We start from the raw sequence: 27,323 nt of genomic DNA, 5'->3' as shown, positions 1-27,323 counted from the left end.
TGTGTGTGTGTGTGTGTGTGTCCGCCCAGAAGCTTCAGAAAAAGATAATATTTTTGCAATTTCTTAATTGGTCCAATAAAAAGTATCATCTCTGAACCAAGAATTCTAGAGTTTTGCATTTCTTCACTGGGCATGTCTACACTTGCCTATTAAATGTACATCAATAAACTCCAGATCTCATTGCTCTTGAGCACCATGTCTTCATGTGTACCTGGGATCACAGCACACTGAACTGGGTCACAGCAGCCCTTGTGGCAGGGGGCCTGCAGGCTCAGCCTGCTAGCCTGTGGCTGCTCCAAGGTGCTGCAAAAGGGCTGACTGGGGCAAGAGAGTGCTTCAATATGGGGCTAACCAGCAGGCAGTTCCTGCACTGAAGTGGCTTCATGGCACAACCAGCCAGGCACCCTCTACACTTGCACTGCTGTGGAGTAAAAAAAAAACTCCACAGCAGGATAGTATTTGTATTTACAAGTACCATCCTGCTTCAGGATAAATTAGTTTACTCCAGCCTAATAGGGTTGTACATGTAGACACTGAGATGTTTACTGTGCAGCTAATTAGTCTACTGCACAATAAATGCCGGATGCCCATTTCTTCCCTAAAACACTTTTTGGGCTCCAAGACATTATTTATTTATTACATTTGTATTAAGAGAGAGTGCACAACTGTCAACTAAAATTACAGGTTGAACTGTTACTGTCAAAGGTTTTCAAAGACTACGGTACCATCTAGTGGAATCAAAAAGCAGCACAGTTTGAGTCCCAAAATCATTAGAGGAATCTATTCAAAACATAGCAAAGGAAAAATCTGAAGCACCATCCTCACTCTCACTGACCACTCAGTCGGTGGTTTATTCCTTCCTCATTTTGTCTCATACTCCTGGTTCTGCTATGCAGACGCCTACAAACCTAAGCAAAGCCAAACTTGCCTGAGCATTGCACTAGAAAGTATTGCACTACTAGCACAACACAGCACAGCACAGCACAAAACTTCCTAAATCAAATATTTAGTATGCAAAAATTATGCCATTTTCAAGAACTTTTGAGATGGCTAGAAAAATTAAAAATAAAATGTATGCATAGCTTTTAACACCAGATAGCAGGAATCACTTGGTTGAACATAATTAAATGAATAAATAAAAGTTTATTTGCATAGAATACAGCAACTGAATGACAGAGCAAGCTATAAACAAACTATAAATAGCAGCACTTTAGTGACAGATTTGATACCCATTGCAAGGTATCATCAGTAGCCTGGTGCAGGTCTTCAGTGTAACTATTAAAATGATACACAGGATATTCCTCCCTGATGTGCTATAGCTTGGATTTCATCATACTCACATAAAATTCCATTTGTGTAGTTTGTAGTTACATCCACCTAGTCCATTACAAACCTTGTTCAGTGTTGTCCAGCTCCACCTTGGTAAAGTTAAGCCAAGAGATTTAGGTGTGTGGTCCGTGATAAGAAATTTATTATGTCAATTGAGTTTTATTGCTGGATCTATTTTTCCTTGATGTAAAAGTCTGTCATCCAGTTTTTTTTCCCATACTCCAAAACAGCCTTCTCAACTTAAGCCTTGGCCTAGCGGGTTCATTAAGTTCCTCAAAAAATGGTAGTGAATTGAATGTAAGCAGTTTTTGTAAACTTGAAATAGCTTTCTATGTTGAAGATCAGGAGGGGACATGAGATATGAGTCAGGGAACAAGAGAAGTTCTGCAAATACCTGTTATGAGACTTACTGTTTCATTCAACACTGACAAGTGCAAGGTGGAGGGGGAAGAACCAGCAGCATACCTGCAAATTGGGGAACTCCCTTCTCATCAGTGCAGAAGCGGAAAAGGATTTTGGAGTCATTATTGATGCCAGAATGAATGTAGGCCGACAGTGTGGGGACGTGGTCAGGAAGGCCAACCTTACCTTGTCATGCATCCACAGATGCATCTCAAGCAGGTCCAAAGAGGTGATCCTCCTCCTCTATGTGACACTTGGTTAGGTCGCAGTTGGAGTACTGCATCCAGTTCTGGGCACCACACTTCAAGAGGGATGTGAACAACATGGAGAGGGTCCAGAGGAGGGCCACTCGCATGATCAGGGGGCAGCAGGGCAGGCCCTACAAGGAGAGGCTAAGGGACCTGAACCTGTTCAGCCTCCACAACAGAAGGCTGAGGGGGGATCTAGTGGCCAGTTACAAACTAGTCAGAGGGGACCAGCAGGCACTGGGGGAGTCCCTGTTCCCCCGAGCACTGCCAGGAGTGACTAGAAATAATGGTCACAAGCTGGCAGAGGGTAAATTCAGATTAGACACCAGGAGGCGCTACTTCACTGTCAGGGCGGCTAGGATCTGGAACCAAGTGAAGTGGTGCTGGCTCCTACCTTGGGGGTCTTTAAGACGAGGCTGCTGGATGAACGCTTTGCTGGGGTCGTTTGACCCCAGTACTCTTTCTTGCCATGGCAGGGGGTCGGACTCAATGATCTGCTCAGGTCCCTTCCGACCCTAACATCTAGAAACTATGAAACTATTCAGCTGAGAGTCAATCAGGCTGATTTGGGCACTCTTGCCCCAAACTGGGGCACAATACTCAGCCACTGGAAAACCAAGGGCCAGTGCTGATGTTCTAAGAACTTCAGCATCACTTCTCCAACTTGTACCATCCAATTTTAAGATGATGCTATTACATGTGGTAAGTTTATTCTTAATTATTTGTAAAGGATGCCTATTGATGAGACTACAGTCAACGTGAACTCCAAAATTTATACTCCAAGTATAATTAGTGTAATCAATTAGAATAATCAGTAATGATTCCCCACTAATCTCCAGGATAATTATATTAACTGCAAAAAAACCCTAATTTGATCAATCTAAAATATTTGGGGGGATTGTCAGGATCCTATTGACATTAGTTTATATAATATTACAGAAAGTTGTCCAATCAGCTTGATCAGTATTCCAGCATGAGAGGGGATGGCTATTAGTAACCAGGATAGTAATACTAATTTCAGTTATAATAGGACAAAGCTGGCTATTAAAAAAAAGTTTTAAGTACTTCTTCTGTGGCCAGTAAAGGGGTATTGTTATCATCTATTGAGATAAAACAGAGGTCAGGACTATAAGATCATTTCCATTGTGCTGAATAGAATAATCCTCTTAAATTTTTCAACTTGGATGAACTGATGTCCATTAGCTGTAGTGCAGTCCGTCAGTTGAATGCCATTTTCATTGTTTGTGGAATATTTCTACTAAGCGTGATGAGAACTGAAGTCACCAACATACTATGCCAGATGTTGTTGCATTGGAAGTACATGTGCAGGCCATCTCTGCAAGAAGGGACTTATATGTATTGAGTATATTGAGACTGAATTTTGATTCCAATCACATACTGGCCACTCTCCAAGGCAAAAGATTACTTTCTGAATCCATGTGTGAGAGGGGCAGTGAAAGCCCCTCTAAGAGGTCCTGTACCCCCACCCCATGTGCCCCGGTACTTACCACAGGGATCCTGATGAACAGCAGCCAGGAGGAATTGCAGATGTCGGCCCCATGGTTCTGGAGCTGCCTGCAGCTGTGGATCAGTGAGGGACGTGGGTGGAGCCTCCGAGAACCACAGGCTGCTCAAATAGCAGCCGGGAAAGCAGCTGGGGAGACACTGGCGGTGAGAGAAAAGAACGTCAACCCAGGGACGCCAGTGGTGGAAGAAGAGGACACCGACCTGGAGATACCGGCAGCAAGGAGGAAGGTTGCCCAGCTAAAGGCAAGAGAGGGGGAGCAGGGGGCTCCAACACAGCAGGGAGGAAGCTCTAACCAGGAGAGACAAGCATCTCCCAGGAACGACACCACAGCCTCTTCAGGGAATCTAGGTATGGTGGTGGGAGGCACCAGCAGAGGGCAGTTACCCCATGAGGGGCACGGTGGGGAGGCACGAGCAACCCGGCACGGGAACCACGCACCCTTGCAAGATGGGGAACATGGAGAGCAACTCCAGGTCAGCTGCGGGCCTGAGCTGGACAAACTGAGGAGCTGGACCAGGGTGGGACATGGGACAGCAACCAGCCCCCATAGTCACCCAGGGCACAGGGACAAGTGGGTCCCTCATCCTTTCCTTCAGTTTTCTTTATTTCTTTGAGTTATAAAAGGGGCACTGGGAGATGAGATCCCGGGGGGCCCTTCAGTGGGGGTCCAGATGTTGGTTTCAGTTGAGTTCATCAGAAGCCGTAGCTAGCCCAATGACAGGGCAGGCTTATATGCTCTAGCTGGCCTGAAGTCAAGGAACCAGCTATGGTGAAGGGTGAACTGACCAGGAAGGCCTGACATATTCTGAAGCGGGCAAGCCAGCCAAAGAGGAAAAATCATCCAAGGGGAGGCCTGCAGAGCATAGTGTTCATCCAGGCTGTGGAAGTGATAAGGGTTGGGTAAAGGGGAGGTTTGGAGCCCCACAAAGAAAGAATAGGGATTGAGGCATCTTCATCCTTGGGGGCCACCTGAAGGGAACTGCCTCCCCAGCAAAAAGCATCAAAGTCATGGCAGGTGAGTACTCCATAACACCCAGATGGCACCCGAACTTAAGCCTCACCCTGACATCACTTGGGGGCAAGGTGCCCAGCAAGAGAAGGCCAAAGCCTTGCAAAACCTACCAGTGACACCATGTCTTACATAAGCAGAATGCCCATATTAATCAAAAAAAGGACAGAAGGCTTTATAACATTTTTTCAACAAAAGGAAAAAAAGTTAAAAATGCAAGAGTAAATGGAAGGCAAGACAACATTCAACAAGAGGTTTACTAGAAATAGATCAAGTTAGATTAATCTGAAACTTTTCTCCCATAAAATAGCTAACTTGCTAGACAAGAAGAATGTGGTAGATTTAATCCATCTGAACTAAAGCATTTGGTACACTGCCATATAGGAAATTAATAATACAGTTGAAGATGGGGGCTGATACAAGAATTATGGATAAGAAAGTGGCTAGAAGAGAGACGTATCAGAAGAACTATCAGATTAGAGGTGTAAGCTCCCCAAGGGTCAGTCTTAAAGCCAACGTTATCTGCAGTGTCATTTACCCTAAACTCAATGCATGGTTGCCAACCCAAGAAAAAGAAATACTGACAATCTACAAGCCTTTTACTCACCGTCAAACTGTTTTAATGACATGTTTATACCAATATATCTTTTATATAATGCAACTCTACCAGACACGGCCCTGCTGTCAGATCCCAGTTAGAAAGGCTGGGTTTCTATGTTTAACACCAACTAGTTTGGATGTCAGTAAAATGTTTTCAGTAAAAAAAATTCTTGGGCTGGCAACTCTACTTAATTACAGCAATGGTTTTCCATTGTGTGCCCCCCATCAGGGGTTCCCGACTTACATCTCACTCCCTGATGCCCCCAACTATACCATGCTGCCCTCCCACCCAGCCAACCCCTCAATTTTACCTCTGCCAGCCTTGGCCCCTTTGCCCCAGCTTGGATCTCCAGAAAAGCCTATCTGGGACCTAGCAGTATTACAGCCAGCTGGAGGCACAGTAGTACCAGCAGCAGGACGTGGCTGAGAGAACAGTTCCTGCAGGACACTGCACTCCTGCTCAGACACCAGATGGCACTTCTGTGTTCTGTCTGTCAGAACCTCAATGTAGCTGTGGCTGCTTAGTGTTTTTACTGACTTTTAGCCTGATTTTTTTTTTTTTTTTTTTTTACTGACAGTCAATAAATTTACTGGCAGCTGGAAACCCTAGCTAAATGAAGTGACACAAAGGTGGTGTAATTAACACAGGGAGAGCCTGGAATATCCTATCTTGAAGACTGGAACAACAGAAATGAGGTGGGATATAATACAAAGTGCAAGTCATGAATTTAGAAATTAAGCAAACATTTTGTTAAAATTTGGAGACTCATTTGTTAGAATGACAGAGGTGGTGGAGCAAAAGTACTCAGATTCACCGGTCAATCACATAATGATTATAAGCTACCAATATGATGAAGCCATGATAAAGAGAAATGCAGTCCTAGGATGCATACATCTAAATATTTCCAGATAAGCAAGGTTTAATGCCACTGTTCGAGTTCCTGGTAAAATTTCATTTGAAATAATGCATATAATCCTATTAACCAAGTTTAAGAAAGCTCATTTTAAACTGGAACACATGCTACTGAAGGGATAATTGGATGTTCAGGGCAATGCAGAGTCTTGTAAGGTAAACTAGAAAAACCTGACTGTTTAGAATTATAAGTTGAAGGCAGAGAAGGGCTACATGAAGGGCAGTAAATACGAGGGAGGAAGAAGAAATGGCCATGAAAAAACAAATTAGCCTGAAAGGTCAAAGGTGGTTTCTAACCATCAGAGGAGTAACGTTTTTGGAATGGCCTCCTAAACAGCAGTCTGTGTGTGCTGAACCTGTGTTCTGTTACAGGCATAGACTGGTTTCCAATCATTTATACTAGTAAAAGTGTACTCTCTGTACTTAGCTGTAACTGGCCTAGATTCCAGGATTCACAGTAGTGCCCCTTGGTGGCTGTCTAGTGCCTGCTCTCCCCAAGACTCCTGGTCACTCCTCTGCCTGCTCTCCTGCCACACCTTGTTCATATTGTTACACTGGAGAACAGGAGGTTGCTCAATCTCATCACCAATTATTGCACTGGCAACACAGGACCTTAGGGGTCGGCTTTGTGTCTACAACCTCCCTGCAAGCCATGCCCATGCCTCACAGGTGTTGCCAATTAACCTCCTGTTGGGCCCTTGGTCCATAGTCTTCATCTCAATCTGTTAATCAGTTGGCCGATCTACTGTACCCACAGTTACAGTCTTATAGCCAGTTGTGGCAGTGCACTTAGTGCACCTGACCCCTACAGCAGCCTATGAGTGGTGAGAGGGCTAAGAAGAGCCTCACCAGACAGGGAACTGGCTTGGCTTAGCTGGGAGATAAACCCAGACCCTGGATGGAACAGACAGTAAAATCTTAGTGTCACAGGGTGGGGCCCCGCGAGCAGCCGTGAGCTCGCTAGCGCCCCTTTGCCGTGCCAATTAGGGTGATCTGGCACCCTCTACTCGCCCGCCACATCTTCGCTGTTGAGGTTCAGAATGGGAGGCTGCCTATTTACACCTAACGACACCTTGCTGGTATCACCTCCGTTCCAAAGTGGGGGTACTCTCACCCCAGCCTTATGGGCAAACGTGTGCCTCCAAACCTCCCCTTTAGCATGCCCCAAGCCTCACAGCTGTCCCGTGGGACATTGTACGGTCCCTCGCCCTTCTTGTGCCCTCTCTCTCTCTCTCGGGCACCCTGGGCTCCTCGCCCGCCTGGCGCCCCCTTGGGCCGGGCTCCTATCACCAGCCCGCTCCCTGCGCCCTGGGCCCATCTCGCCAGCGTCCGATTATCGCTGGCGCCCCCTGGGCCCGGCTCCTACCCACCAGCCTATTACCGGCACCCCTGGGCCTGGCACGTAGCCACCGCCCTAGCTCCTCTCGCCCCTCTCAGGGTCTCTGCCACGCTTTCCGTGCTTGCGGCCCCTCTCGGGGTCTCTGACCACGCTCCTTGCGCCTCTCGCCCCCTCCGGGGCCTGTACCGCGCTCCTTGCGCCTCTCGCCCCCTCCGGGGCCTGTACCGCGCTTCTCGTGCTTTGCGTTTCCCGCGCTTGGGCTCAGGTGGCCGTAGCCGTGCCTGGCCCCTTGACCCTTTCTTGGGTCGTTTGCCCCACTGGGCAAACTGCCACCCTCCCGGGCTGGGGTCCAAACCCCGTACACTGCGCCACTCTGGTGCAAACAGTTGTGCCCCGCTGGCACTGTGCCCCTACTGGGCACCTGGAACCCCCAAGCTGTTGGGGAGCCCCGCTGAGGCCTCCTCACTCCCCTATAGCCTCACCCAGTCCTCCGGTTAACCATAACTCAAGCCAAGCCCAAACAGCTGTAACAAAACCAACAAAGAGCCTACCCGCTCATAATGTAAACTCCAAGCCCCTCTAGGGCTCCCAACCCTACCTCTCGTCAGGGTGTTCTCGTCCCTAGCATCATCGCAGCCGGTCAGTAAGGTAAGGCTGCAACCACCAACTCTGACCGCTCAGTTCAGCCACAGAGCTCCTGCTCCTGCAGCATCCAGAAGGGTACTGCTAGCTAGGCTTTGGCCTAGCTGTTTATAAGGGCCTGGCCCTGCCCCTTCCTGGCCACATGACCTGCCTGGTTGCCCTAGCAACCCCCATCTGTGTTGCTCTGGGGCACTTCAGCAGCCCTATTCCTCCTGCTAGTAGCAGGCACCCTGGTGCCCTGCTACACTTAGAGGCCAAGAAGGACTGGGCTTAGCTGGGAGATAAATCCAGACTATGAACAGAGCAGACAGCGAGATCCTGGAGGCTGCTGAAAGAACACCACTAGGAAGACAGGCAACTGAGACAAGCTGCAGATGTGGACAGGCCAAGGAAGGGGCTGAACTTAGACAAGGTATAAGCCCAGGCCCTGAGCTGAGCCAGCAGTAGGTCAACCTCAGCCTCCTGCAGCTCAACCGGCTGCTGCGGTCAATTCTGAGCAGGTTTCTTCTTCCACCCAGGTATATTCACTGGGGTTCTCCAACATTCCCGTGTTAGGTAATCAGCTGTAGTGTCCCTGGCCTACCTAGTAGGGTTGTGCAAAGCTTCGGTAGCCAATTCGATTCACAGGAGATTCAGCAGCTGAATCTCCAAATCTGAATTGAATCAGAAGACTCATTAAAAGGTTTGAATAATTTCTGAAGCCTCCAAATGAATTTGGAGAGATTTAGAGATTCAGCCATGGATCATACAAGCAGCGGTCCTCACCATGCTGGAAACAGCTGCCTCCAACTGGTAAGTCTGCTGTGGTGGGAGGAGGGCAGAGGGAAGAGGTGTGAAGGGGCAGATCAAAGCCCCCACAGTGAGGGAGGAATTATAGCTGAGGCTGGGACAAGCTGCCCATCCGCGGCAGGAGGACACAGTACTTGGGGAAGGGGCTCCCGCCACTGTGCTCCCGCTGCATGCTGCCGGTCCAGGAGATGCTCTTCTGGTGGCTCCTCCAGTGGCTCTCACTGCCAGTTTGGGAGGGCAAGGGAGCAGGCATGCACCCCGAAATCTACAGAGTGGGCTGGCCTGGGCTGCACTCCAGACGGGCGGTAAAAGGCTGGGGCAGAGAAGCATGGGACAGCGCTGCTGCGCTGCTTCAGACAGGCAGTGCACAGTGGCAGAAGCCGCTCCAGCTTCCCCACTCCTCCCAGACAAGCCACGCCTTTGTCCCAGCTGGGTGAGCAGTGCCAGGGAAGGGGAGTGGGTGTGTTCAATCTCTTTATCAGTGATTTGGACGATGGGGTGAAAAGCAACCTGTTTAAATTCACTGATGATACCAAAATTTGGGGTGAGGTGAGCACACTAGTAGGGAGGGAAAGACTGCAGCAAGACCTGGATAGGTTACAGGGGTGGGCTAGCAAAAACAGGATGCGTTTCAATACTGACAAGTGCAGGGTGCTACACTTGGGCAGTGGTAACCAGCACCATAATTATAAGATGGGAAACTCCCTTCTTAAAAGCACAGAGGCAGAAAGGGATCTTGGAGTCATTACTGACTCCAAGATGAACATGGGCTGACAATGCGAGGTCACAGTTAGCAGGGCTAACCGGACCTTGTCGTGCATCCACAGCTGCATCTCTAGCAGGGACAAGGTGATCCTCCCCCTCTATGCAACACTGGTTAGGCCACAGCTGGAGTACTGTGTCCAGTTCTGTGCGCCCCAGTTCAGGAGGGATGTGGATAACATTGAGAGGGTCCAGAGGAGGGCCACCTGAATGATCCGGGAACAACAGGGCAGACCCTACAAAGAGAGACTGCAGGACCTGAACCTGTTCAGCCTTCACAAGAGAAGGCTGAGGGGGGACCTGGTGACTGTTTATAAACACACTAGGGGGGACGAGAAGGGTTTGGGAGAGACCTTGTTTCCCCTAGCACTCCCTGGCAGAAGGAATAATGGCCACAAGTTGTTGGAGAGTAGGTTTAGACATCCGTAAGAACTACTTCACAGTTAGGGCGGCTAGGATCTGGAACCAACTTCCAAGGGAAGTGGTGCTGGCTTCTACCCTGGGGGTCTTTAAGAGGAGGCCCAGTTCCCCGAGCGGAGGGCAGCTCATGATCAGCCAGCAGAGGAGTTCTCTACTGAGTTCTGCCAGGAATACCTTGGAGGCAAGCAGCTTAGGCCTGACCTGAGGTACCCAACTGGTCCATGCTTGGGCCAGGATCCAGAGAGGGGTCAAAAGGGTCAGGGGCCCACAGTGATGCATACCCTAAGAGCAAAGAAGCTCAGGGTCCCAACTGGCCTGAGATAGGGCCAGGGTCTATTGGGGAGCCAAAGATCCCAGAGAGGGGACCACAGCTAATGAGCAAAGGGAACGGCTGAGTTTAGCTTCCTGGGATGCCATCCGTGAGGCTTAGGCCACAGTGTAGGGATGGAACAGAGCTGCAGCTATTCCTCTAAACATCTGGGTTCACAGAGATTAACATACCACAGGAAGATCCTGAAGGCAAATAGTTGATAAGAGTTTGTTAGGAAAGTGAACACACAGCAAGAATAGGAATTGAGGCACATGTGTCCCTAGAAAGGTTATCTACCCACAGTACATCCTTAAAGCCTCTACATTTAGTTTGAGGTTCTGAAATATTCTAGCATCTGTCTTTGCCTCTGTATGTGTGCGTGCATTTCCAAGTGGGAGAATTATTTTCTATGGAAGTTCTGACATCAGCTTTACCGCTGTGCATCTGACTGAACACCCTTCAGTCATGTGTTAAGCAACAGGACTAACATCTTGCATATACAGTTCATTCCCACTCTAAGCTTCTCTTCCAGGGGACAATTTGGTGTACAATACAGCATTTTGTTTCAGTAGGGAGTAGGGAGTAGGTAATATTATGTGTTTCTGTGGGAAGACAGAATGAAGTGTTACACTTTGCACTTGGACTAGAAGGTGGTAAGTTTTATGATGGTTCTTAGGTCCTAAGGGAGTTTCTCTCAATTTCTTTAATGCATTTTACGCTTCAGAACAAACTGTTCTGCAGGTATTTCTAGGAAATACAAGGAGGAAAAATGCAAAACAGATCATGACAGCCTGTTCTTTTCAAACTTGTTTAATTGTGCTGGCTCAAGATAGTCTGCTTATTCATACAAGAATCCAAACTGATCTTAACTTGAGACTTTTCCATCCCTGCCACACAGGCAGCAAACCAAAACCCACTCAGGTGTCTTCTACCTGAGCACTGATAACTAGTTTTCACTATAGTGTATTACCACCTTATTTCCAGCTCTAACCTGCAGCTTTGCTACTTGGCAAATAGGCTTGTAAATGACTGACAACAGAATAAAGCAAAGTTTGGCCCACTGTCCTTTCCTGGGGATTTCATTTGACTTTCTGGAGTCATATTTTCTAACTGAAGTTAGCTTGTAATTAGGTTTTAGCTACAAGCAGTGAAATTATTTGCAATGTAGCATCTCACTGTATCAAATTCAACCACTAGGTGGTGCACTTTAATAACTATGATATGCACAGCAGTTAGCAATGGCAGTACTATTAACAGTAATTACATTTTCTCTAGCACTATTCATGCTGTCCCGTTTAAAAAAAAAAATCAGTTCTATGTGTATGAAGATGCTAAGTATTCTACATGGAAGAGCAAAATGTTAATGCCACATTCTCAGTGTTTCCTCAAACATACCTTCATACCAAAAACTAAAAAAATCCCGAAGCCTGCATGCAAAATCTTGGCCCAACAGTACTTCCTTGCAACTCAGAACTTTGGGCTTTAAGCAGTTCTTGTAGTCACCAAACCCTCCTCTCCTCTGAGAGGGAGACAAAGAGCCAGCAGGCTCCTTGGCTCCCAGGCTGAGCGGAGGGCCAGTGGCCCCAGGCCCGCAGCCCCAAGGAGACGGGCAGAAATCCCCCTTACCCAGGTGTGTGGGAAAGGGAGGGGCTGGTACTTCCTTCGCCAGCATAAAAGAGAGGCCGGGGCCAACAAGCGGAGGCAAAGGGGAACCGGAAGAAGGACGTGGAGGTGATGGAGCAGGCTGGGTGCTGCAGAGGATGCAAGCAATGCTGAGTGCCGGTAGGAACCTCTGGAAAAGGGCTCAGCCCCAACAGGGGTCTTGAGGCCAAGCGGCGAGCCCCCTGAGGGGTAAAGGGCTGTTGATTTACTGGCTGGGAATGGAGGGAATCCGGCTGGAGCTGGGTACCGTAAAGACTATATTAGAAGTGCCCAATTTGAATACGGGTACCGTAGCTTCTGTAATAGGGGCACAGCTCACAGATAGCTTTAACAGGAGGAGGGAGAACTTGGTTAAGCCCTCCCTAGGCTTAACACATCAAAGCCGTGGCAGGCGAGGCAGGCACGTGACACACCCAATCAAAGGTGACGATACACTCGGCAACCGGTAGGTGGCCCCGACACGAGCAGCTGGCATTGGCTTAACCCGACATCCTCCTGCACACATGAGTGTCTGTACTGCTGCATCAAATTCAGCAGTCAAAAAACCTCGAAAGATGAAAATGTCCCTTTTAAATGCCTCCATTCCCTTCATGTTTCCACTCTGGAAGTACCAGCACTTGGTGACGCGTATGGCCAATCTTCAAAGCACAGCCGTGGTATTGCAAAGGCAAATTCATTGCCTGTTAACAGCTCCATGGCTGCTTCCAGACAAGGTGTGTAATAGGTGTCCTGTCCTGGCCAATTTAGTAACTCTGAGGACTAGAGTTATATCTTAAGTTCATAAAATAACTGAATGTATGGAGGTATAAATAACTTCCCTAAACCATTAGGTATTGATTTACTTAGATTTTTTCACTGGCTAGCTGCTTCATAATCTTATATCTTGGGTGATAACTGAGTTAGGTCCTGACCAGTATAGTGCTCTCATCCCATTGAATTCAATGAAGGATGAGATTGCTGAGCTTTAAAAGTATAAGAAGCCCTAAAGGCTTTTGGCCATAGAGTCACAGCTAATAAATACTTTGCTTATATTGACACTCCGTACCAGTGTTTCTCCACCCTGGCATTCTGCAACACCCTGGGGTGCCGTGAGATTCTTTTAAGGGTGTTGCAGAATGCCAGACAATGCTAGCACTGTTGGCATGCAAACATGATTCACAAGATAAATCAAGAGACTTCAAAAATTCAGAATGTTAAAAGTATTCTGACCTGTTGGGGGTCTTTCTGAGTTCTTTGCAATAGAAGAATTGCTCCATTATTTTTCTCAGTTGAAAATCAAGTGAAACTAGGAGCTGCCATTTTTCAAGAGGTGTCTTCATTCTAATGAGGAGTGCTTTGAGTCTACGGAGGTTAAGAACCACTGTTCCATACATGTAGAAATCGGCATCACATCTGTAGCTGGAATTACACCATTAACGTGATATGTCAAGCCCAATAAACAACATTCATTTTGTTGAAGGGGTGTTTTTGTATTCCACCATATTAATGACATTTTTTTTCATGCCACGTAAGTAGCAAGAAAGTAATTTAATTGGCATTTTCAGTTAACAACCCAGTGCCGTACCACAACACACTCCCTCACAGCACAACATGGTCCTGCCTCTCAGTTTCCTACCAGATTTTTCTAATAGAAGTATTTAATGACACCTTTCCCTTTCTAAGGGCTAGCAATGTAGCCTCCTCTAGCTTCCTGACTGGCGCACAACCTTTGATGCAAAGATCTTAATCCTGTCTCTGCTGAGGTGTTTTTTTTTTGATTTTTCCTAGCAGCATCTGAAAGCTTAAGCCCTCTGGCCATCTACCAGGGATGCAGGAAGAATGTCTTGGCATAAAGCTCCCCACTCTTCCCTTGAGCCACTCACCAGCAAGCCCTTAAGTTTCCCTATTCTCCCTGGAATCCCTTTTCTTCCTGAAGATGACAATCAACTAGGTTTTATCCTGTGCAGAAGATAGCAATCCAATTACTGCCTGGACTCCATTCCCCAGCTTATTTGCCTACTACCTTCTGTTTCCTTAAAGAGATCCTGTTATGTCTCTTGCCTCTGCATTCACTATTCCTTAAGAAGATAGACCACAACAGAATTGGAGAGAGCATTCTTCATGTAGAAGGCAAGACTCAAGTTTAGCTTGCATATAGGTGCATCTACATGGATTTTATATGGATGCTTGATAGCAATGTAGTTTATCTTTGACAAATACAACACTGATATCCCTGTGTCTCTGTGCACATTTAATGCATGTTATTAATCTGCATAAAATATTTTAATAAACTGTTGATCTCATTTCATTTTCTTTCTCCAAATCCCTCTCTGAGCTTTATTTGAGGATTAAATCCCAATGCAGAGGATCCAGGGAACAATAGACCAGTCAGGCTCTTCTCAGTCCTTGGAAAAATCATAGAGAAGATCCTCAAGAAATTCATTGTGAACCACTTGGAGGTAAAGAAGGTGATTAGGAACAGTCAGCATGGATTCACCAAGGGCAAGTCATACCTGACCAACCTGATTGGTTCTGTGGATAAGGGGAAACTAGTGGATGTGACAGGGGGCAAGCTTGGGGCCGGGTCTCAAGCCTGACCCCAAACCCACCTGTCTGCATAGGGCAGTCCACCTAGTCTTGCTTGCCATGACTTTGTTGTTTCCGTAACTAGTGTTAAAATGTGCCAGGCTGCCCATTCTAGGCCCCGATGCCAGGGGGGCACTAGCCATGGCTCCATACCTTCCCTATACCATGGCCCATGCCTTGCAGATGGCATCATAAAGGTCTTAACAGTTCTCGATCCACACTGGGCCCCATAACATTTTAGTCTGGACCACAACTAGATCCCTCCTAATCAGGCGACCTACTCCATCCTCATTCTGGGCTGCCAAGCTCCCTCCCACTCTGGCCCCCTCTCTGGGACCTTAACCATATAGATTCTAGGCCAGTCAGAACCCCAGGCCCTCTGACTCTAGGCATTCCTCACGGTGGGCGCTCTGGCCCTTTTGACCCTTCTGGTCCTGGCCCTAGCATTGACTAGTCGAGGGTGCCTCAAGTCAGGCTCCTCAGCAGCTAGCCCAGTCTCTCTTATATGGATCTGTCTTCTCGGGCCCTACTACAGGGCTACCCATGTGGTTGTGGGAGCTGGCTTTTTAAGGCTCTCCTCATCTTTCACTGGGGAGGCTTGTGGTCCTACCATTTGAATGATACTGCCCCACCACAGGCAGTCCCCTCCAGGCCTTCCTACCCCAGCAGGGTGCAGTTTCAGGTCATACCCAGGACCAGAAGCATCCTTCTATCCCCATAGCTCCTGCCCTTACCTTCAAGGTGTTCCAAGTAGCTGCTCAGCCAGGTAGTGTAGCCGAAGCAGCAACAAGCTGCTCACTGTTGACTATCTGGCTGGTCTTTGTTTGAAAATGGCCACCTTAATCAGGCGTCTGCCAACTGGCTGCTCCAGCCATTAAAGTGCAGGCATCCAAAGGTGCACTGCCACATGACATGGGAGTTGCCACAGAGTGCACCCTCAGCAAGTTTGCAAATGACACAAAGCTGGAGGAGAGTAGGGTAGATATGGAGGAGAGCAGGGCTAGGATTCAGAGTGTCACACTGGAGAATTGTACCAAAAAGAATCTCATGAGCATCAACAAAGACAAGTGCAAAGGCCTGCACTTAAGGTGGAACAATCCCATGTACCAGTCACCCCACCTCAGAGTACTCACTTGTGTCTACACTGAACAACTGGATACAAAAATGCTTGATTTGCAAACAGCTAATATTCCAATAAAAATAACAAACAACTTACTAAAAGAAATATACTTACTAACATTATGAAACAATATAACTAAATTATATGTAAAACTAACATCTGACCTAGTGAAAACTAAACACAAGGTACATTATTTAAGCTAAAATGGAAGTCTTGCTGACTGCTTTGGCACCGAAGTAAAAGGGACAAAGTTCAACCAACCAATTAACAAAAACATTTAATCTCCTCTTAATTCCATTTAAACCCAGAATCCTTTAAAACCAAAGCAAATTCACCATTCAGGTTTGAAGTTTCTTAAGGTTGCTGCAAATGTTGCTACAAAAAAATATTGCTCTCCTAGGTTAGACCTGACAGCAGAGTTGGGGAGATCCATCAGCTTTTTGGAGGTGCCCAGTGTCATGTGTGATCAGGCCATTGGCCTTGTTACATTCATGCAGTGCGAAAGAATCTGTTAATTAACTTCATTCAAATCTATTTTGTCTTTATATTTTGGCTACCTGGTAGTAATGAGGTTCTCTTCTCTGTTAGGCTTCTATCCAATTATCACCTAAAGAATTAATGCCCGATTCCATAACCCTTTCTTGCACGCAGGCACCTGAAGACTGATATAACTGAAATCAAAAGCCATGTCTGTAAATTTGGACCCAAGTATTTATCCCCAGGTCATGCAGATAATCTAATACGGGGCCAGAAAAAGATCTCAGGTACTTGCTTTCAGGGGTTTGTGATTTATTTTTTTCTCCAAGATGCATGCACCTTACCTGAATAATCTCATTGGGCCCTGTTCTGATACCTTTATTGAAATTTACCACTATGGTACTCCAAGCAATCCCACTGATTTAAAAAGGGATAATCATGGAATATAAATATTAATATGAACAAAAGTATGAGAACCTTGTCCCCAGTTTTTAAATACCCTATTCATTGCTGTTTGTACCTAGGGATTCCTTATAAAGAACAAAGAACAAGGAAAAAACAGGTCTCATGTGATCTCTGTTTCAATAATAGTCATATAGAGGAAGAACATAGCTCAATTAAATCCAGTGAAGCATATGAAGTTTTGGCTCATCATAGCCTAGTTTATTTTTGGTCAAATGCAACCATTATTCAACTAAATTAAAGGGTAGATCTGAATTCAAAATATTCCTAGGAATTATTTGTTCAGACTACAAGAAAGAGGCCTTGTTGAAGAATAGCACATGTTCTTATAAACGGGTACATCTAAGTAGCAGGGATATTAATCAGAGGGGGAAACAAAGCAGAAAACAAACTTTAAAAAGGGAGGCTGAAGATGCAGAAAAAGAGATGGAAAAGAAGCCTTTTAAACAGATCAGCTTTATACATATTGCTCCAAATATGAACAACTGCATAAAGACTAAGGGACTCTCTTACCAAGAAGGATTTGGGCTATATTCCTGATGGAAAGAAATGTGACTCTAGTCCACAAACCCTATAGTTCTCCTGACATCCCACTAGACTGCCCAGGTTCTCAAAGCATCCACCAAATAGGTCTGGTTCCTCCACAATGGTTTCAGTTGTGGTTTTGCTTGGGCTTTGCTTAGAGATGCTAGATACTAAGGAAGTGTTAGCTGGATGAATGGACTGTAAGATGGATAGAAAACTGGCTGGAGCATCAGGCTCAGAGAGTAGTAATCAATGGCTTGATGCCTAACTGAATGCTAGCATTAAGTGGAGTGTCCCAGTGGTCAGTCCCAGGGCCAGTTTTGTTCAATGTCTTCATCAGTGACCTGGAAGATGGCATAGAGTGCACCCGCAGCAAGTTTGCAGGTGACACCAAGCTGGGAGGAGTAGTAGATACAGTGGAGGGTTGGGATAGGAGTCAGAGTGACCTAGACAAATTAGAGGATTGGGCCTAAAGAAATCCTGTGAGGTTCAACAAGGACAAGTGCAAAGTCCTGCACTTAAGATGGAACAATCCCATGCACCAGTACAGGCTGGGGCTGACTGGCTGGGCAGCAGCTCTGCAGAAAAGGACCTGGGGGTTACAGAGGACAATAAACTAAATATGAGCCAGCAGTGTGTCCTTGTTGCCAAGAAGGCTAACGGCATCCTGAGCTGCATTGGTAGGTGTATTGCCAGTTGGTCAAGAGAAGTGAGTCTTCCCCTCTATTCAGCATTGGTGAGGCTGCATCTGGAGTACTGTGTCCAGTTTTGGGCCCCCCACTACAGAAAGGATGTGGACAAATTGGAGAGAGTCCAGCAGAGGACAACAAGAATGGTGAGGGGGCTGGGGCACATGACTTATGAGGAAAGACCAAGAGAACAGGACTTATTTAGTCTAGAGAACAGGAGAATGAGTGGGGACTTGATAGCAGCCTTCAACAACTTGAAGTGGGGTTTAACAGAAGATGGAGCTAAACTGTTCTCAGTGGTGACAGATGACAGAACAAGGAGCAACAGTCTCAAGTTGCAGCAATGGAAGTTTAAGATAGATATTATGAAGAATCTACTCATTAGGAAGACAGTAAAATACTGGAACGGGTTATCCAGAGAGGTGGTGGAATCGTCATCCTTGGAGGTTTTTAAGACCCGGATAGACAAAGCTTTAGTTGGGATGATCCAGCTGGGGATGGTCCTGCTTTGAGCAGGGGCTTGGACTGAATGACCTTCTGAGGTCCCTTCCAACCCTAACTTTCTATGATCCACCAGTTTGACTGTACAGTCCACCAGTGCCTATCCCCAGGACCGTATTGTGGGCCTGCACAGGAAATATATAGCCTCTGTCTGCATTAACTTTTGTGCATAGTTTTCATCAAGGAGAAACAAGGGAAAGAAGGATCATTGCCATAGAAACACCTGGGCCTCTTTTGTCCCATCTGTGGAAAAAAAAAAAAAAGGCCTCAAGCACAGAAGGTCCCCTGTGGAAAAAAAAAAGAGGCAAAATGGGTTCATGTACATACAGTCCACATACTGCAAATAATCTAAAGGGAGAATCCCATTCATAGATTTGCTAGGAACAGCAAATTGGTTGTAATACAAGTGGTATTGTGAATACATGGACCAAAGCAACAACTGTAATGCATCTAAATAATGTTCCCAGTGTTCCAAATCATTTCCTACATAAGGAAAACTTATTAGAGAGGGCTGAAAAAAAATCAGTGAGTTCTCTCACCAATTATTTTCCATCAGGAAAAACAGGGATACACTTCCTGGAACTGATAAGGTATTCATTCCTCCTGCTCCATAGAGTCTCCCTAGATCCACGTAAGTCCTACATGTCTACCTGTCCCCTGTTCCAAACCCCCAAGGCAGCACAGTTCTTTCATAATTAAGTTCTGATTACATCTGCTGAGGCTACAGGGGAAGTTTATAGCTAGCAGAAGCAGCTAAGTAAAGCGGGTGGTCTTATAAGGTTGACTTATCAAAACTGGGTGCATCTACATGAGACACTATGACATAGCTTGTTGCTCCAGTGACATAGCGTCGACAGGCACAAACTGTGTTCCCAATACTACTGCTTATTGGTACTGTGCAGTAGGGTCAGAAATGACCCATAAGCATCCAGGACAGTGCAATAATGGTGGTTACTACACAGTCATTTAGTACTTGCTAGTACTAAAACAAGCAGTAAATGACTGCGTAGTAACAACTGTGCAATCAAGGGCACATGTAGACACACCCACTGAGGGGCTGGGAAGTGTGTGAAGGTGGCAATACCATGGTGGTCACAACCACTGCTCCTTCAGACTTCCACTTGGTCTGTCCAGTCTTGGCACCCTCACCTCAAAGGAATGACAGTATATGGAACCTCATTGCTAGGGAAGCATCAAATTCTTCCATAATAATTAAAAATATAAAGGCACAAGGGAAATGTGCACTAGAGCAGAGAAGTAATTAAAATAACTCCTGGACAGTAATAAGTTGATAAACTATTGGCACATCAGGTTTCCTGGGAACATCAGCAGTCTGCATTCCTATGCAGACGGAAGCTTTTCTCTTGCTCTAGTTTGCTCCATTGTTTGAGCTCTGATCATTGCATCTGGTTTAAAAAAAGCTTTGAAAATATAAATTAAATGGGCAGGAAGTTTGGCACATGGCTGATCAGGCCAGGTGGTTACCTCTAAGTTGCACTTTTCCTGAAAGCCATATGGGAAAAGAATATTATTAATCCCCATTTTATCAATCTGGCAGCAATAAGGGATATTTTTCTCTCTGCCACTATGATATCCTTTTCAGTTGGCTCCAGTTCACATATGCCATCCACCCATGACTTCTGAATGCCTATTACTACCTGACCATATCCAGGAGAGAAGCTGCAGTTCCTTGTTCCAGATGAATGCTATAATAAAGAATCTAAATGGTACACTAAGGGTCAAGACAAAGGACTTGTTCATAATTTTTTCCAGTCCTCTAGATGGGTCTCTTAACCTCTTAGCCTGCCATGGATATCTGTGAATTAGTGTCTGAAAAATAAATTAAGCTCAGTTAATTCTTATATATAGAAAATACTGCATTGACAATGAGGCAGTTAATCACTGGGGTAAGCAAGAGCTACATCCAAGCTTTTGATTTGCTGAGTACAGTAGGCCAAATGTGGGCCTAAAGAATATCCTATTTAACCCCGCTGAAGTTAAGACATGTCCAAGATCATTCCACAACATCCAGTTTGAGGCCATTTCCTGAGATTAAGAGAGCAGGGAACAGAATGAACAGTGCTAAAGGTATAGTAAGAGGTCAGAGGGCACTTTTGTACGGTGTTAGGGTGAAGTTATACATTGCACTTAGACCACACTAAGGGCACTTAAAAATGAGTGTCTGTACATTACTGCATGGGCCCCTAACCGAATGGGGAAGGCAACCTAGTGACAAAAAAAGGCTAAAGTACTTGATGCCTTTTTCACCTCAATCTTCAAAGGCAAAGTCAGATCCCAGACTACTGTACCTAGCAGCACAGTCTGGGGAGGAGGTGAACATTCAACAGTGGCAAAAGAACAGGTTAAGGACTATTTGATGTGATTGAGAGCCATGGATCATCATCTTTGAAAACTCATGGCTCTCAGGAGAGGTCCTGGGTGACTGAAAAAGGGCAAACATGGTGCCCATATTTAAGAAAGGGGAAAAGGAGGATCCAGGGAACTACAGACCAGTCAGCCTCACGTCAGTCCCTGGAAAAATTATGGAACAAATCCTCAAGGAATCCATTTCTATGAACTTGGAGGAAAAGAAGATGATTAGGAACAAATAGCATGGATTCACCAAGGGCAAGTCATGCTTGACCAACCTGATTGCCTTCTATCATGAGATGATTGGCTATGTGGGTGCAGGAAAACCAGTGGATGTGGTCTACCTTGATTTTAACAAGGCTTTTCATATGATCTCCAACAACATTCTCACAGGCAAGCTAAGGAAGTATGGGATGGATGAATGGACTGTACGGTGGATAGAAAACTGGCTCAGAGGGGAATAACCAATGGATCAATGTCTAGTTGGCAGCTGTTATCAAGTGGAGTGCCCCAGGGGTCAGTCCCAGGGCCTGTTTTATTCAGTGGTTTCATCAATGACCTGGTAGATGACAGAGAGCACCCTCAGCAAGTGTGCAGATGACAAGCTGGGAGGAGTAGTAAATATGCTGGAGCATAGGGCTAGGATTCAAAATGACCTAGACAAATTGGAAGATTAAGCCAAAAGGAATCCCATGAGGTTCAACAAAGACAAGTGCAAAGTCCTGCATTTAGGCCAGAATAATCCCATGCATCAGTCAGACTAGGAGCTGACTGGCTGGGCAACAACTCTGCAGAAAAGGACCTGGGGGTTACAGTGAAGAATAAGGTGAATATAAGCCAACAGTGTGCCCTTGTTGCCAAGAAAGCTACCAGCAGCATACCAGGCTATATTGACAGGAGTGTTGCCAGCAGATCAAGGGAAGTCATTATTCCCCTCTATTCAGTAAGTACTGTGTTCAGTTTTGGGACCCCTGCTACAGAAAGAAAGTGGGCAAATTGGGAAGGGTCCAGTAAAAAACAACAAAAAAAGGTGAGACAGCTGGGGCACATGACTTCTGAGGAGAGGCTGAGAGAATTGGGCTTATTTAGTCTAGAGGAGAGAAGATAAGAGGGGATTTATTAGCAGCCTTCAAGTACCTGAAAGGGGGTTCAAAAGAGGATGGAGCTAGACTGTTCTCAGTGGTAGCAAATGACAGAACAAGGAGCAACCATCTCAAGTTGCAGCAAGAGAAATTTAGGTTAGATATTATGAAGAATTTTCCCACTAGGAGGGTAGTAAAACACTGAAACAGGTTACCCAGAGAGGTGGTGGAATCTCTGTCCTTGGAAATTTTTAAGACCTGGCTGGACAAAGCTTTGGCTTGGATAATCCTGCTTTGATCAGGGAGTTGGATGAGATGAGCTCCTGAGGTCTCTTGTAACCCTAATTTTCTACAACTAAATATCATTAACTTGTGCTAAGTGCACTCTGAAAATCTCAAAATTATGCCACTTGAGACAAGTGTTAGCTCTGGGCCATGCTACCCAACTCATGTTAGGGTAACTTCAGTCTGCTCCACAGAGATAAAAGAAGCAAATGTGCAGCCCTCCTGCAACCCTGGATGTATCACTTTCACCTCTCAGCCCTCCGTTCCCCAAGTCAAAGCAGGGATAGAGCCCAGGGGCATTTTTAAACGTTCAGCACTGCATGAAAACCTCCCAGAGCTGTGACGCTTGCAACTGTATAAGCAGCAAAATGTGCATCAGCGTAAAGAAAATAGGAGCAGTGCACTTTTGAACTAAAACACCTCAGAGGTGCTTTAGTTTAAAAGCACAGTGCACTGCCACCATTTTCTCAGCACTGACATGCATTTCACCATTTATACAACTGCACGCAGGGCAGTGCAGTGTACACCAGCTCCCGTGTGGAGTAGACTCAATCAAGTCTGCTCTGAATCGGTGGATCTCCAGCGCATCCAAGAACTAAAACATTCCTGTATAAGTGCCCCAGGTGTACTGACTCCTTGCCACAGCTCTGCTCACCAGCCCTTTAGTGTCAAGTCAGAATTATAAATGCAAGAAACAGCATTAACCCTATGGTATTAACCACTAATGTGACACTACTCACAGCACATTCTAATTTTAAAACCACTTAGACTATACTACATCTGTGGAGGGTTAAGTGTAATGTATAACTTCACCCTTACATGTTATTTTTTTCTTGGCAAATGTCCAAGTACTTACTTTCAGAAGAAACTGCTATGGTCTTGTGAAATGGCTTTTTTTTAGAAAGTTCATGGCAGGCATCTTCTTTATCATTACTACCAGAGTCCTTTCTTGAAGCAAAGTACTTTCCTGAAAAGTGAACATTAACATTTGAAGGGAGATCTCCAAGAAGGGAACTCCTGGATGCCTTTTGTGCCAGGAATATATTATATATATATATAGTATAAAGAGGTTTCACTAAATACACCCAATGGGCACATCTACATGAAACAATTTACTGCATGGTAGACTAATCTGTGCAGTAAAGCATCACCATCAACAAATGCACTACATTTACTGCACAGCAGATTAGTCTATTGTGTGGTTGTCTACTACCTATAGATACAGGTATTAGATTACCCATACAGTAGCACATGTGTAGACAGCTGACAGGGAGCAAATAGCTTTGAGTCAGCCCAGGCAGCAGGGAGTGAGGGAACTGCCTGCACCCCTGGGTATCTGCCTCCCAGCCCACCCCCTACCCCCTGCCAATCAACAGATCAGGTTGTGAGGCCAGGAGGCAGCTGCTGTAGAGGCAGGACAGCTCTACCCCACCCCCAAGAGCCAAGGCCTAACCCCAGTGCCACCTGCCAGCTCAGGGCTGGCATCCAGGGGAGCCTAGAGCTCCCCCTGACTGCTGTGGGGCGGGGGGAAGAGCAGGGCAAGTAGCCCTGCACTGAACTACTCTCTTCAGGAGCAAATTTGCTCCCAACAGGCATACAGGTACACATGCTCCCAGGGGAAGCTTCCTGCACATTATTTTACAATGCAGTAATCTTACACAGGTATAGGTTGTAGCTGTTTTGGTCTAAGGACATAGGCAGACAAGATTCTTTGGGTAAATTTGATATCTTTTATTAGACCAACTCAAATAGTTGGAAAAATTCTTCTTTAGAAACTTTCAGGTATCAATACCCTTTATCAAGCTGACGAAGCATCTACAGTTGATCCATCGTCTTCCTGGATGGACTAGTAAATAAGCCAGAAGCCAGTATGCATGTAAGAAAGCCAGTCAGTGAAAATGTAAATTGAGGTAGTCAATGGGTAAGAAACAGGTGCAGGGGGGAGCAAATGAATATAGCTGCTAAATAGTAGAGTGTTGCGTGGTGGGGTCCAATGTTAGGCAGGTTAAAATGTATCATAAATCCAATGTCTATATTTAGTCCATGATTTTTTGTATCCAGTAGGTTGATAAAAAGTGATGTTCATAGGCTTTTCTGTTCTTTCACAGCTTTCAAAGAAGAGTTTTTCCAATTATTTATGTTAGTCTAATAAAAAATATTAGAGTTACCCAAAGAACCTTGTAAGCTTACAGCACATTAACAGCACATGTAGACATGTCCAGTGTCTCAATTCTTTCTCCTTCATTGAGAAGCTGACCTGGAAAGCCTTGACATATTCTACCACTTGGGAGATAGAGACCATTATTTATATACAATAGCAACCAAAAACTTCAGTGAAGTTTAAGGGTCTCCTTGTTCTAAATGCTGTATACAAACACAGAGAGAGAGCTCTTAATATAAACAGGATACAGTATACAAATAAGAGACAGATGAACAGAGGCCCCCAGAGGTGATACGAATCAGTCACACAGCTCTTAAATGGCATGACTGGGGCTAGAATCCAGCTTCTAAACGAAGAGACTGCTTCATTACCCATGCAGCCATCTAGGCCTTGCATGGCTGAATGGGCTGAGAGATCAATTTTGATCTTTTCTCTGCTCCACTGCAATTTTAAAATCAGTTTTTCCTATTTTTAATTTCATTTAGAAGTTCTGATCTATTTCAGTACATGGTGCCTTCCTATTTGGGATTTTGCTAGTGTTGATTTTTATTTGTATAACTATTAAGTTCAGTTAGCTAATATAAGCTAATATATTAGAGCTGCATCCTCATGCCCCAGTCAGCCTCATCAGTATCTACACATGTATTGCAGCAGGGTAAATAACTCCATTGTAGGATAGTACTTGTGTTTGGCAGTACCATTCTACAGCAGAGTTAGTTTACTGCTTCCTAATAGCACCACATGTGTGGATGGTAAAGTTTTACTGAAGAGCTAATTAGGCAACTCTGCAGTAAGTGTCTCATGTAGACATGCCCAGAGGATACAGAGAAAAACTCAGGACCATAGGTCCTTGCATGTTGTTTCTTTCAACATCCCATGGAAAAGCATACAAAATGAAGTGGTAACATTTATCCCCTGTCAATAAAGATGGTGAAGGCTTGAAGCAAGAGTTAAAGTGGAACAAGGAACCCAAGGACAGTAAGGTATCCATTGCCATGAATGACTACATCACAAGGCATTTTACAGATCAAACACCTTCAGAATGAAGCTGAAGGAGAAGAAAGGACCAGTTAGTCATACAGTATCTCTGTTCCATGCCTGAGAGAAGATATCGTAAAACACTAAAGGAAAAGCATAGTTTAAGTTTTAGTTTTATGGAACATTGGGAACTTTCTATGGGGAGAGGAGAATGCATATATTTTGGACCACCTTCATCTTACTAAAAGGGAAACCCATCTCCTTGAGTTGCCAAACGGTCTTTAAACTAAGGATTTCCCAGCAAAGTGTAAGGGGGATAAACCCAATGCATATGCTCATATGTAAAATCCAGGCTCAAAGTAGCTTGAATGTGAAGAACTGAGTCAGGGTTTATGCAGGGATGATCCTGCCTAGAGCACTGGGTCAACTAGATAACCTCTTGTGGTCCCTTCTAGACATTTTTCTATGATGATATGATTATTCAGGGATGGAACAGGAAAAAAAAGGCTTCAGTTTCCAATTTACCAGCATTAGAAGCTTTGGTGCAAAGGCAATTAGGCATATTAATTTATGAAAATATATTTGATATTGTTCACGTTACTCAAACACAATAGTATGATTCACATTACTAAAATGTAATGATTTTACCCTTCACTTAAGGAAAAAAAGAGCAGAAGGACTGTGGGAAGGGCAGTTGACATTAAGGATATGTTAAATCTCAAGCAAGTTCTCAACCATTTTAAATTCAAGGAACCAATCTATAAATTCTCAAAGTGTACCAGCATCCCACTCAAAACATATTTAAATGCATTAGGCATTATAATATTACAATTAATCAAGCAATCAATCAAATAATTGATTGATATGTTAGCAACTGCCACCAGCACCTAAGCCCGGTTGATCTGCACCACGCACATCCTGCAGAGCCAAATCAGGAATTGGCTGTGGCAGGAGCATGCCAGCTTGCTGCAGCTCTTCACAGTTGAACTCTACATAGTCTCCCAGAAATGGAGACTTAAAAGGCAGCTGAAACTGTCCTACACACTTGTGTTCTCAGGAGGCACATTAAAGCATTTATCTCCTGGTTTCAACCATGACCAGTTGAAACTACCCCGCAGGTAACCAGTAACAGTGAGTCTAAAATCAACAGATAGGATGTGCAGAAAAGTGAAAAGGGAAGCTAAATGTACTAATGAAAACACCAAAGCTCATCAAAGGAGGAATTCTTATTAATGATGATTTTTAATATATCCTAGAACACCTGCAGGTCCAGAGGACTACAGAAGAGCTAACAACAGGGGTTGTACAGCAGGTCCCCATGTCAGGAACTCCTAAACAGCCCCCAGCTGAGCTCCTGTGGCTACTGCTGCATGCTCTGTCACCTCAGCCATTGCTCTTAAAGCAGCAGCAGCAGCAACCAGGTACTGTTTTGAAGTTCCCCCTATGGATAAACCATGAGCCTGCTCTTACTGCCAGGACACAGCTGCCTGGGGGGTTAGGGGTGATTGTGGTGCCCCTCCAAACTTGGCACTCAGGGTGGGTGCCCCTCTCACCCACACCTAGTTACACTACTTCCTAATATTGTATCCAATTTCAAACAAAGTAAATAGGATGACCTGAGAAACTGCAGGTTGGCTATCATCAAGCCAGGGAAAAATTATGGAAAGATTTTGATATGTTGTAATTAGTAAAGATTTAAAAGATCATAGCATAACGACTGTCAACCAGAATTGCTTTCTGGAGTATGCATTGTCAAACAATCTGGTCATTTTTTCCACAAGATCACAAGTTTTGTTAAATTAACTGTGCTAACATAACCCAGATTTTGTATCTGACATATTCCTGGACTTTTCATGACGTTGTGCTAAAAAGTAGCCCTATTTCAAAATCAACGAAGTTTATATTTAAATATATCAAAAACTGGTTAAGTGATAGATCACAAACACTAATTGTAAATGGGGAACAATCATCTATCATAGATGTTTGTAGGCCTTGCTTTAATTTGTTCTCATCTCTGTGCTATTTCTTTTCATCAAGAAGAACGTGGTGGGAATTATAAAATCAGAACATCACTTTCAAATTTTACCAGCAACAATAATATAGTAAATAACTACTCAAACTAAAGTAAAAAAAAATAGACTTCTTTTACATAGAC

At 45.1% G+C, this 27,323-nt stretch overlaps 1 long non-coding RNA gene across 3 annotated transcripts in view; it reads right to left on the bottom strand.

Annotated features, from left to right (window-relative positions):
• The window catches only part of LOC109307857, a 103,511-nt gene that overhangs the window by 4,559 nt on the left and 71,629 nt on the right, over positions 1–27,323 (bottom strand). The window contains exons 2-4 of one of the 3 annotated variants that reach the window (XR_002100377.1): positions 22,886–22,996; positions 19,951–20,122; positions 12,561–13,351 (exon numbers count right to left, since the gene is read on the bottom strand). This is a non-coding gene — a long non-coding RNA (uncharacterized LOC109307857). Of the gene's footprint in view, positions 1–12,560; positions 13,352–19,294; positions 19,442–19,950; positions 20,123–22,885; positions 22,997–27,323 lie in introns of those variants that run through there. The other 2 variants (XR_002100379.1, XR_002100378.1) reach the window with 2 other exon arrangements.

The sequence above is a fragment of the Crocodylus porosus genome, unplaced genomic scaffold, assembly GCF_001723895.1.
Source record: "Crocodylus porosus isolate Cpor-Errol unplaced genomic scaffold, CroPor_comp1, whole genome shotgun sequence".
Lineage (NCBI taxonomy): Eukaryota > Metazoa > Chordata > Crocodylia > Crocodylidae > Crocodylus > Crocodylus porosus.
This window is presented reverse-complemented; position numbering and strand designations above follow the sequence as displayed.